We start from the raw sequence: 7,192 nt of genomic DNA, 5'->3' as shown, positions 1-7,192 counted from the left end.
TAGCTTAACTCCATTGATCCAAGCCCAATCCTTAATCTAGCAGGTCTCATCTACAGCTGTGGAGCACCACTGCCTTTGAATATGATCAAGCACCTGGATCAACAGATCTCTCTCTATACTAGAAAGATGGAACTCCCAAGTTAGTTGGTCCAAGTCTTTCCACCCAACCATAGTCCAATCCCAACAGTCATTTAGACACCTTAACCCTTTATTCTTCAGCTTCTTTGCAGAGATAATGTCAAGTAAACCCAAGGGGGGGTTGAATTTATGTGTCCACCAGATCCCCAGGCTGAGCATAGAGTTTCCAGTCACTCTGCACCCCCCATCCCAAGTCATCAAGCTCAGGCTGTCTTTCCATCTTTTACATAGCATCTTGCAGAATGCAGAGTTTGTTAATTTGAGAGAAGCATAAGAAAACAATTTATCTTTCCAACCCAATTCAAACCATCTACCTTTAGCATACACCTTTGATGATTCAACTAATTTCCTTACCATTATAGCCCAGGATTTATTATGAAGTAAGCATTTAGGTAGCATCAAGGTAGTCCTTGCTGAAGAATGAGTAGGCATATGTAAAATTCCAATGCCCCCATCCCCCTTTGGGACTGACAGTTTGTCCCAAGCCAACCAAGCTAGGACCCTTTTGGACACTGCCATTCCTCCATAGGAAATCTCTGACAGGACCCACTATCTTTTTCCAATGGCACTTCCCAAAATCTATCACTGGGCATAAAAACATTATGTAAGCATTCAGCACAGCATTACAAATATCAATCCTGTTATGAAAGGGAACTCTAATACCCTCCCATTTCCTTAACATTAGGGGAATTTTGGACTCAACTTTGGGCCCTCTAGGAAGTGCCAACTAAGCTTAGAGAGAGATAAGCCAAAAAAGCCTAAAAAATAAGGTGAAATTGATTTTGGCGTATTTTCTCTTAGCATTTTCTTCAGATATAGAAGATATATTTCTATTCTTAAATGTACATAAAAATGATAGAATATTGCCAGTTCTTGAAGTCTTCAATCTGTTCATGTACTATATGTACTACGTGAACAATGAATTGGTCAATTCTCCAAGGTTAATGGCTTATATCTCAAAATCTCTATGTGCAAGCCGAAATAGAATATTTCTTGAAATTTGAACCAAGGATCATCCAAAAATAGTTCGAGTTCCCTCCCTGCAAGAAATTTCACCTCTTCAAAGGTTTTCGACTTCCCTCCCTACAAGAAACTTTACCTCAAGTTTCGAAGTTATTACATATCAAAGTTTGCAGGTATTGGTACCTTTAAAATCAAGGTTTTTCTTGCAAATTAGTTGGACTCTTTACTTCTTTTTACTATTTTGGCACCTTTCTCTTTCCATTCAAATTTTTCTACTAATCAAGAGCAAGGAGGAACACAGAGAGAATCAAGAGGATGGCAAAGGGATCGAGCAAGGAGGAATACAGAGAAAAGAGACATTTACAACCTGCACATCGAGCTTGAACATGAATATGAACCTCTAAGCAAGAGCAATAAACCTAATACTTTGTGTACTGCTTCTAAAGGAATGTTGAGGATGCAAGGGAAGAAAAACATAGATTTATGGATTGATGGGAGGTTATATCCAAAAGACCCTTTTAGAAACTCCACCCCCCATTTAGGAATACGACATCTCTGCTTAACTTTGTTGGAGATGGCTATAATGGGCTCCTAGGATATACACATCATTTGGAATCAATAAGAAATGTTCTTAAATTAGAAAGAGATTTGTTTGAGAAGGAGAACATTCATTTGAAGAAAACTATGGAGCATTGTGTGCAGAAGTTATTAAGCAATAAGGAAACCATTTCAGGGCTTGAAAAATAAATGTCTGAATTAAGACATAAGCAGACCTCATTAGGTCTCCGTAAACGACAAAAAAACTAAGGGATATTGAGCAAATGAAGCTAGGAGGTGGTGGCATCAAGAAGAGAATACATGCAATCAAGTAAGCTCCTTTATATTATAACTGGTTTATTGTTTCTATTGTGATATTTTATGAATAGCAATCATTATTGCATATGTTCATGTATATCAATTTTTGCATTTCAATATGATATCAGATCATTATTGCACCGTGATAAAGAATCAACGAAAGAACCTTCTGGCGCACATTTAAGTCTTCTTTTAGATCACAGTATGCAGAAGCATTGTGATGAATGAGAAGAAATATAAGGTCTCAAAAAAGCAAATAGATTACTTTTTCAAAGATAATCAACTCAATCCATAGGACATCCAGGCAATACTTGATGAGGCTAGTATATCACATAGAGGGTACTAAGCTATTTATAAGACTTTGCAGGAAAAGATGAAGGATTCTAGTATGAAAGGATCATTATTGCCAAATCCTTCTTTGGTAAAAAAATGCGTAAACAAGTAAACGAAGAGGTACTGCAAGCACTAGGAACCCCATTTCATATTGAAGACACCTATGCTGCACCAACAACAGGAGATGTGGTCTACAATACATACAATAATATTTTGTACGACTTGGAGGCCTTACAATCATATGCTGTTCAGTTGTTTGAAGTTACTCCTGAAGAATGTGATGGTGTCCTCAAATTTGTGCTAAAGCTTGATGAGTGTCAAATTGTGAAGGAGAGAAAGTTAGAAAGGGTTACCATCACACTGATGATGAACAGGGCACTTGATACATCCATTCTAAAAGATGATCCTAGATTGTTTAGTATTTAATCTAAAAATAATATATTGTCGTTGGGATCGTTTGAGGTAAAATTTATTAGACTCGGATATGTTTTTGTGTGAAAAAAGAATTACATATAAAAAACACTAGTGGGTGTTGCATTCCTATGTTTCTTATGTATTGCAGGTAGAATCAGAGAATTTTGATGTGTTGCATTGGGCCTTTCATAAGACATCGATACTCGAGATCATCAGCGCGACGAGTAGAGAAATGGTAAAATCTTGGATGTAGAAGGCATGGGACAATATAAGGTGGAGTGGCATATGGCGGGTGATCTTAAAACTCTGAAATGTATGCACATTGTGTCAAAGGGTGCCAATTCAAAAAGTCCCTGCTTATATTGCATGTGTAGTACAAAGGTGTTTGATAAGAGGTATTGGAAGAAGGCACCGGATAGACACTTTTGAAAGACCCAAACTTCAAGCCAATTCTCGATATTCCATTGTCAAGTGTCCACATTTGTACAATGCATGCTCTTTGCAGAATCATTGAAAAACTCTTATTTTTATACATATGTTTTGCGTGGACTCTACATCCCAATACAGCAAAGGTTACATCCATCAAAGCACTAGAGAAAGTTCTATCAGACATTGGTTTGCATGGTGGACATGCAAAAATTGAACAAGATGAAAAAAGGTCTAAGGATGGGAAGAATGTACCTAAGAAACCTTCCATTGGGGGTGTTAAAGCAAGAAGGCTTCCATTTGAACCAACACCAGAAGGTCGTAGAAGAAGACGATCAGTGCAGATCATAAAATACAACAGATGGAAGTGCGTTCACAATGCAATAGTAGACCATGCAGACAATGGTCAAGCAAGAACACGGAAAGCCAAGGTGTGGAAATCTCTAGACACTATGTTTAAGTTCTGTGACAAGAAAGTGTGGACGAAGGAGGACCATGAGATATTTCAAACAGTGCTAGATGAGTTTAAGAGATCAATGATTGATGCATGGACGGATCAACACATCACCCACTATATGGTATTAGATTGATTATGTATTGAACTAGTTTTTATACTGTATATTAAAAAATATACTAATTAATGTATTCTTTTATTCTCTTGAAGCATAGTATATACCATCATACCCCTTAGTTTGCAAAGAAGTATGGTAGTTTATCAATATGGTCAACCCAGGGAATGGAGAAAACATATTATCAAGCACGCTCCAGGTATTTCAATCATACAAGACATGGTGGAGGAGTAGAAAAAGCTAACAGTTTAGAGGAATTACATCAGTGGACATATAGGAAGCTTGTACACAAAGCCAAAAAGAAGCAGCAATTCAAAGCATCCCAAATTAATCAAGCAGTAAAACTTGTGAATAAAGAAAGAAAACAAGATATATGGAGGAGATCTAATGCAAGTATTAAGCATGCAGAATGGCGAGTAACAAAACAAAGAAATGGGAAGATTTGGATATCCATAGATCCATGATTAACATTTCAAATTCAGAAATGATCATATGCAAAACTGTCATGACATTACACGAGAGAGAATATTATTACAAGAGATAGGAATATACTACTACTCCTTAACCTGCTCACTAACATCCTCGGGTGCATGAAGCCTTGCCCTTTTTGAAGATGGCTCTGCAACATCCTGTAACTAGCAAACTGGAGGAACCCTCAGTTTTGTGAATCTCAGAAGCTCCCTTTTGCCATAATCACTTAGCATATTGGGATCCTTAATCCCACACGCCAATACATAAGCAGTATAGGCTGAGTAATATTTACTCCTTAGTGCATAGACTCCAAGGCCCTGCCCAAAGATTCGCAATGCTAACTGCTTCTCCAAAAGCATGACTTTGTCTGCATTCCACCTGACGGGATATGCCCCAAGGTATCTGGATAATGTCTTGATTGCAAACAAAGGAAATTCTGCATTATCTTTTGAGAATTTCTTGTGGAATATAATGAATTGTGGAAACTTCAATCGGTTTATGTACTCTCCCAGTGCTGAGTCCATTCCAAGTCCTCCCACGCGTTTGCCGGCTCCGCGACGACCGAGAAACTCATCCTCAAACACAACCAGCTGCAAAACAATATTGTCGATGAGCCAACACAACAAATAGAATAAGCTACTCAGCACGATAAAAAGTAATTAACAAGTAAACACACCTTCTGATTTTCATCATTAACAAGTAAATCATTTGTCCATATATTGATTGTTGAGTTAGTGTCTTGGACCGTCGATGAGGACGCCCCTTCCCTTCCCATGTGTGAAATATTAAGTCTTTGCTGAATAGCCTGAAATTCCCCTTCAGTGGCGGATTCATAGCTTTTTGCATCCTTGTACATCATGGATAATGTGTCGGTAGCAGAATGGAACTCACTGTCCTTGACATTTGAATCCAATAAGAGATACTTATCCAAATCTAGATCCAACAAATCTTCATCTTCCTCAAGATTCTGTGCAATGATGGCCAGATAGTAGTCTTCCCTTATGTCAAAGAGAGCTTGAATATCTATAATTAAAAAATATTCTTTGTTACCAATAGGAAATGTGGGGAGTAGTGGGATTGGAATGTCCCCTGCTTCCTCTATCTCATAGAGGGTCGCTCGTCACCTGTAACCACTAAGGTGTCTTCTCTTCTGAGCACATCAATATCCAACTGCTCACTTAAGTCCCTCTCTGCAGCAGCAGCCAAGTTTATCTCCTCCGCAATCTCTTGAACTTCATCTTCTGCTCTCTTGGAGGTTCCTCTGGCTTCTCCTCAATTTTTCTTCATCCTCAAGCAGCACATGTAGTAGTAGCAGATAAATCCATAGTGGTAAGCAACGAGATGACACTTGCGATTGGGAATGGGGCACTTACTGTGTGTCTTCTTCTTATCATCTGGCACCTTTAAAACATTCCTGTTCAAATTTTATCTCAGGGTTGTTGAAGGCATGATATCATTCACGTGCACGTGTACTGGACGCCGTCAAACCTGACTGTACTACTTAAAGTGGTCTGCTAAAATTGCTACCCTTTCTCCTCAAGATATGAACGAGCAAAAACGATCATGTCTTCGATGGAGAAATTGAAATTAAACATGCGTGAGATTTATCAGACTCAACCTCAATCCCGAAAGATTCCATCTACAAGCTAGGAAATATGTCAAGATGACAAAAGTTCCGTGTAAGATAATAAAGGATTAGCCAAGATTAGTATAATGCGATAAGCGTTGGAGAAATCTCATCGATATCTCTAGTCGCATTGTAGTAAATTGATGAAATATTAGTGAGAAAATGAGATTGCAAGGAAAAATGTGCCAAAATTACTCCCACACGATACGTGTGGGAGAATTCCCAAAAGGAGCCCTCTCTTCATGTTATAGTGATTTGATGCAATATTTCAAAGGCAATGACAATTGTAAGAAAAATCACTACAAGAACGACAATAGGACAAATCACTATAACGCGATATGGGTGGGAGAGTTCTCACCGACTCCCCTCTTCGCACTGTAGTAATTTGATCAATTATTTGTAAGGAAAAATTAAATTCTTAAAAATCTAAACGATGAAATCTTTGAAAAAGTTAAAAAAAAACGACAGCAGGACACAAATGACTATAAGGCGATATGCTTGAGAGAGTTCGCACCAAGACCTCTTCTCACGTTGTAGTGCTTTCAGGAAATTTATGCAAGCAAATTGCCATTATGGGCAAAATCACTACAACACGATATGGGTACGTTACTTCTCACTGAGATCCCTCTTCGCGTTGTAGTGATTTGATGACATATTTGGGAGAAATAAATTAAATTCTTAAAAATCTAAAAGCAGTAATATTTGATAGAATATTTATAAAACAATTATACAACTTCGGCCAAATTGAAACACGAAAATATTCGAAAACATACCATGAAATTCACTAGGAGAACAAGAAGCAACCAACGAAGTTGACTGTAGGAGAGCAAGAAGCATGGTGAAGGTGATGACTGCGAGAAAAATTGCACGAGAGCAAGAAGCAACGAATAATGAATGTTGGTCACCTTTATCCACGGAAACTAACAGTCTGTACACGTGGCAGACATGCATGATGGCATACCACGTGCTCTCTGTGCACATATGATGACACGTGTCAAAATTTGATTGATCACATAATCATCAAGAGTATGGCCCCACATCCTCCTTGGCACGTGTGGACATGCTCTTTCGCACGTGTGTCGTGCTTGTCCTCAATAAATGTGGTACTCGTCCTTGGTAAATGTCAAGTGTCCTTGTCTTTTGCCGTCATTTCGTCCTACGTTCTTCACCTGCGTGTATTCCTCCGTCGTGCCTCATCTACGCCATCTTTGCGATTTATCAAAAGCAAGCGTCCATCACTTCAACATTTTTCCTGTGTAATTCTTTGGTAAGTTATCAAGCAATCACTCTTGGTCTTAAATGTTATATTCAATCATATATATCATGTTTTACCTACGTTCATTAGATATTGGGTCAAACGAAAGGCAATGCCTGACAAGTCACCACGACGCGAAGA

This window comes from Cibotium barometz, chromosome 37 (assembly GCF_041138505.1).
Source record: "Cibotium barometz isolate CiBa-2024 chromosome 37, ASM4113850v1, whole genome shotgun sequence".
Taxonomy (NCBI): domain Eukaryota; kingdom Viridiplantae; phylum Streptophyta; class Polypodiopsida; order Cyatheales; family Cibotiaceae; genus Cibotium; species Cibotium barometz.
The sequence above is the reverse complement of the archived record's forward strand: the minus strand, read 5'-3'. Positions refer to the sequence as shown.